Raw genomic sequence first — 6,559 nt, forward strand, 5'->3', positions numbered from 1 at the left:
TGAAGACATCAAAGTCACCATCATTCTAACTCTAAGCTTTACATCCTATAAGAAAAGTTGAAACTGTAAAGTGTCATTATATAGCAACCAGAGTGGGAAATTCTTAAAAGCGAGATTAAATTAGAGAAGGCTCAGTTCCTCTCATCACAGTATTGCTGGTGCCTTCAATTTCTAGTTGCTGGTTGCCAAAGGCTGCTTGATAGGAACGGGGGGAGTTCAAAGAGTACCTCTTCCATCCGGATGCTGCAAAGTCCATTTTTAGGTGGTACAGATTAGAAGACAAGGTTTCAAGTATCATTTTGGGATTTTACCTCCCATAGGAAAACTTTCTTAACCCTCCAGAATTGGTTAGATGTCCCTTGCTGTAGTCAGGGCTGGCTTCATGGGCACGCCACCTGTGCAGTCCCACAAGGCCCCCTACTTAGAAAGGTTTTGCACTTGGTTTTATGCTTGGCTATCACTGCCTTAAAATTCTTAAACATTTTTGAACAAGGGCTCCACATTTTCATTTTGTACTGGGCCACACGTGGGCCAAGCCTCATGGATAAGTCATAACTGAGCTAGGTAGGGAGTGTTAAGTGAGGCTCAGGATGGACAAGGCAAGAGCCAACTTCAATTATGTTTAACTGATCATACATGACGTTGGGTTATTTGATAGTTTTGTGATCATATTTGCATGAATTTCCTGCACATGTTTGGCTATGGCTTCATTTTATGATTCATTAAGTTTAGTTCTATTTAAATTGCAGTTTCAAAATTTGTTTCACTGTGTTCTGATAGTTTTGCAAAACTCATAAATCTAAGTTTAGTGATATGGCATGTAATCTTTGGTAATACATTCTAACATGATGCTGTTCTTCTGATGAAACAGGGGAAATGCAATATCTAAATTGCCACATTCTTTTTCTTTTTTTTTTTCTTGAGGAAATGTTCTTTGCCTCTGAAAAGCTGGTTTTTCAAATCTGAAATCATTAGAACAATAATTCCATATCCAAAAGTCCTATAAAGGCTAGATAGGTCATGCACACAAAGGAAATAGACCAGGTGTGAATGATAGGAATGTGGCCAAATGGGGAATAGGCATGTGGTTTAAAGGGGCAGCTGCTTCCCAGCTGCAGCTCACTGATACGGGGAGTGTAAGTCTGCTGCCACCAGAATTTTCTTTTGCCCTCAAAGGAACTCCAAACATAGGAATTTATGTGAAATTTCTTGGTTTTTAAAAATGTGGGCTCAAATAAAATGCCATGTAACCATTCTTAATTAATTAATTAATTAGTTTTTGGCTGCGTTGGGTCTTCGTTGCAGTGTGCGGGCTTCTCATTGCAGTGGTTTCTCTTGTTGTGGAGCAGAGGCTCTGGGCACGTGGGCTTCAGTAGTTGTGGCATGTGGGCTCAGTAGTTGTGGCTCATGGGCTCTAGAGCGCAGGCTCAGTAGTTGTGGCGCATGGGCTTAGTTGCTCTGTGGCATATGGGATCTTCCCGGACCAGGGCTTGAACCCGTGTCCCCTGCATTGGCAGGCGGATTCTTAACCACTTTACAACCAGGGAAGCCCCCATGTGACCATTCTTGTAGAGGTAATTCTTAACATGATTCCCTCACTTTGTCCCAAATAGCTCTCCAATATATTTCCTTTCTCTTACATGATAAGCATTTTAAGATAAAGAAAAAATCTATAATTTCATTTTGAGGCTCTTTAGAGAGAATGTCTGTAACATTTAACACTTATGAAGAAATGTTAAATTTGAAATCTAATGACAGCAACCCACCTGCTTAGCTAACCTCTTATCAGTGGGAAGGGCCAAATGGTACAACTTCTGACATTTCTGTAGCCTTTAGAAGTCTTCTCCATCATAGCAATAGAAATTTAATGTAAGCCCCACAAGTCATCAAATTTTTTCTAGGAGCTACATTAAAAAACTAAAAAAGAGACAGGTAAAATTAAAATTAAAATTAAAATTAATTTTATTAAATTCAGTAAATCTAAAATATTACCATTACAACAGGTGATCAATACAAAAATTACTAATGAGGTATTTTACATTCTTTTCTGTTATACTAAGTCTTTGAAATCTAGTATGTATTTTATAGTTATAACACACTTACGTTTGGATCAGCCACATTTCAACTGCTCAAATAGACACACGTGTCTAGTGGCTACTTTATTGGAAAGCTCAGGTTTGCTATGTCCTGCTGTGCTTACATGTCCAAAGTCACTCAGTTAGGAAGTTGGTAGATCCAATAGTTTTGCTCAGTATTTTAGACCCTATGCCTTTTTCACTACATGGACCTGTATCTAACTGCAGAATCCTGACACCTAGCTTGGGCTTGGCATTTGTAGGGTTTGAGAAGATTCAGGCAGGGAAGTAATGGAAACAGAAAAATAAAAGACGATACTAAATCTGAAAATGCTGCAGGAGTAGCAGGGGTCACACTTAGAATTTCAAGGTGACAACTCCTCTTAGGTGCAGAAAGTGTGCTTCTTTCTCACCATGAGAGGTGCATGAGGCTGAACATGTGCAAGTAACACTGGGGAAAACGGGCCTTGCTGAGACAGCTGGTATCATTAACTCAGGTGGTTTGGATGTGAGGCAAGCAGAACTTCTGCAGTGGGGCAGGTAAGCAAGAGGAGGATGCACCTTCACCTCTGGTCAGGGAAACCAACTCATCTGGCCATGTGAGGATGACTGGGTGATTTACAATATCCAACTGGTGTGGGAAACTCAGGTGCTGCTGTTGGGATGAAGTGAAGGCAGTGGTCAGGAAACAGCAAGAGGAATTTATGTGGCTATCCTTGGTCCCAAGTCTCTGGGCAGAGTCTCTCTGGAGGGGTCCAGAGATAAGCCTGGGGTCTGGTGCTTCCTGAGTCCATTGGCCCCTTACAGTGGCAGGTGTTTCCTGACTGTACACGGACAATCCTAAGGGAAATAGTTTTGAGCACACTTGTGGCTCATTAGTCCATGCTTTGTCTTAGAGGATGTAGAGTTTCTCTTTTTCCCAAAAAATTAGCATATGTTGACTTTCAACACATTTTTTGGTTGTTGTTTTTGCTTTTCAGCATTTGAACAGAACTTTGCACTGGTTTCCATCAGTTGTGCTTTTGACTAGCTTGGTTCTGCATTCAGTCAACGTTGATGATTTTGCTGCAGATTAAAAACATAAGTATTTGGTTGAAAATTCTGTATTTTGGAGTTGGAATTCTCTGAACCATGATTGGATGGCTAAGTCTGTGTAGTTCCTGATACAGGATATACTTAGGGAATTAGAGTGTTTCGGGGTTTGGGTCAGGCCGAGGAACAACCTTAGGAATTCTGATGTGAGGATGAGTTGCTAGGGTGGCCATGTGAAATTACAGGGGCGTGGCCAGCATCATGACCTTGGAGAGAATTCAGGTTGCCTGAGTTCTTGTACTCATGTAATTTCTCTTGCTGGGAACTCACTCCCTTTTCTCCAATAATTTTAAAAATTCACAATTTTTCACAATTCTTCTTGAATCAACTCATTCATTCATTCACTCATATATTTATTAAATATGTCCCTTCAGTGTACAAATGTCTATTGGGCACCAAGTACCAAGCACTGGGCCAGGTGCTGTGATTCAAAACTAACAAGGCCTTGTCTCCATCCTTAAAAAGCTCAACACCTGGTGAATTCTTCCCACATAAGCTCACTCAGACTGGTGCCCATCATCCATCCAGTCATTTCTCAGTATTCATGTCATTGGCTTTGAGTCCAATTTGTTGTTTTCATTCCTAGGATATTCTCTGAAATGGCCTGCCTCCCCTGAGTGACCAGACATTTTTATTAGCAATAATTATGCTTTCTTCCTTCTTTTTAAGTCTTCATAGGGCCTGATACTTTGTACAGAGTGGGGCCTGATACACATTGTTAATGACGGCCTCATACAAATCATTAACCTTCTTTCCAGGGTACATGAAAGATGTCAGTTGATTATTATTTTTACACATCATTTCTAGTATTGCTAATAGCGATTCGAGGGTTGTTGGAGGTGGGGAACACCTCCACCTCCAACCTCCAGACCTCCTTGTCTGGAGGTCAACAGACGTGGAAAGGGTCACCCCAGCACAACCTCTGTAGTCAGTCTGTTGGCTAAACTGGCCTCTATTGTCTTTTTATAGACCAGCTACCCTAAAGACACTGTCTTCTGAAAGTATCATGGTATGTTTGGCATTGCTTTTTAATGACAGGGGGATTAAATTAAGGCTTTATCTATATGATTATTTTTTCCTGTGTGTTGCAACTGGTCAAAAAGTACAGCATTAAGGAATTCCCCTAATGAAATGCACACACAGTAACTTTCCTTCAAGCTGTCAGTGAAGAATACAGTGTTACTCAAGTGGATTTCAGTGACCTCTTCCTTTAGAAGGAGCCCATTGTTGGAACAAATTTTTATAAATAATACACTGTTTGCTTTGCAGTGCTGATCATTTCTTCCTGTCTTTCAGTCTGTCAAATAACCAGGAAGCTTGTTGTTTCTTTGGACAAACGTATTTGCAGAGGAGCAGATCAAACTCTTATTATTAATAATCTCATTATTGAGTCATCATCAATGCTTTTGTGCATTTCCTGCTACCAAATAGTACAGAATCTGAAAACTATGGAGGCACACAGGAACAAAGCAGCTTGTGAGCGCAGTGGTGGGGAGGCGGGGTGGGGGAGGAGGGGGGAGGGGGAGGGGAGAGTATCTTTCTGCCTAGGGCACACTTGTGTTTGAGAGAATTTCTGCCTCATTCCTGCAGGACTGCAGCCCCTCTGGAAAGGAGTCTCCTAAAGGATTGGTCATAGAGGGCTCTAAAGGTAGTCATGACTACGGGCTGCCATTGTTAATGAGATTTTTTATTTTTTTGACAAGGGCACTGACATGTTCCTTGAAAAAAGGAGCAAGGAAAGCTCATTATACCCACAGACAGAGGTACAAGCAAATGAGAAGAGATTTTGCCCTTTGCTTTGGTGGGAAGCAGGAGGAAGAGGGAAACCACGATGGGCAGTAGAGGAAACTTTCCTCCCTCTATTCATAGTCATAGTGTTCAATCTCAAGATAATGGGTTCAGTTCACCAATTTCCACTCTCACACATGCCATCCGCTTTTACTGTCTTGGGCCAGACGTCTCAGTGGCTAGACCATTCTGCCAAAGAGGCCGAAGCTGAATTGCTTCGGTAGAGAACAGTGAGCTTCACAGCTCACATCCTTTCCCAGGAGGTCCTGCCCAGGTGGAGCAAACAGCCTTCGGTGGTTAGGTTCCCAAACAAAGCACAAGATATCTGGTTCAATTCAACTGTTAAGTAAACAGCCTATAATTATTTTAGTATAGGGATGTCCCACATATATTGTATGGGGCTTCCCTATACTAAAAAATGATTCGTTAATTTTTAGAAATTCAGTTGGACTGGATGTCCTGTATTTTTGTTTGCTAAATCTGACAACCCACTATAGAGCAGAATATGAGAGGTAGGGGCTTCGAAATACTCCTCCTAATTTTATAAATTAGGAATTTTGGACTAACATACATATACTACTATATATAAAACAGATAAAGAACAAGGACCTACTGTACAGCAGTAGGGAGCTATATTCAATATCTTCTAATAATCTATAATGGAAAAGAATATACATATATACACACATATATATGTATACACATATATAAAAATTTGAACCACTCTGCTGTACAGCTGAAACTAACACAGCATTGTATCAACTATACTTCAAGAAAAAAGAAAAAAGAAAAAAAAATACTCTTCCTCTTCCCTAACAGATGGCCATGGATCCCCTGTCCCTGACCTCAGTCTTCACTGCACATTGCCTTAGAGCAGATAAGGTAAGGAGACCCTGTTGCTTCCAGAAAGCTTGTGGGAAAATGCTCCTGACCTTCCTGGGTCTGCTCTAACTGCCTCTTACCACATCCACATGAATGTGGGTATAAAGTTGGCCTGAGAAGGCACCCTGTGTGGCTGGTCAGGTGTGTTTCAATGAGGAGGAGGCAACAATGACAGACTGGATGGCGGGGGTGGTGTGGACCCAAAGTTGTGGGGACTGGTGTAGGTGAGGTGTCCAACTCAGTGCTTGGGGTCTGGGGGCTGCGTGAGGCGCTGGACCAGGGTGTACCCCAGGGCACCTTGGGTACACCAGACAAAGAGAGACTTGTCCTTTCTCCCTTTCCCTCTCTGTCTCTTTTCCTTCCCTCACTCTCTATTCATTCATTCGTATTTTTCCTGCCCCTCCCCTCCCCTGTATCTGAATAATGTACTAAGGGTTTAAGACCCTGCTTCTCACATGAGTACAGTGTTGGTTCTGAGAGTTTGTGCAGCCTGTGAGGTGCAAGAACCCTTCAGACCAGGTCTTCCGAACTGCTCCTGGCCTGGGGGTGGGGATAGTGAGGGGCTGGGACCTTCTTTCCCTGTTTCAAACCCATATTGAGCTGGGCTTTAGGAAATTAAAAATAAAACCAAAGAAGCACACACAAAAAATCTGACATTTGTATAGCACTTCAAAGCTTGTAAGCAACTTCTTATACAATATTTCATTTAGTTCTAATGATTT

This window comes from Mesoplodon bidens, assembly GCF_964165515.1.
Source record: "Mesoplodon bidens genome assembly, chromosome: 17".
NCBI lineage: Eukaryota > Metazoa > Chordata > Mammalia > Artiodactyla > Ziphiidae > Mesoplodon > Mesoplodon bidens.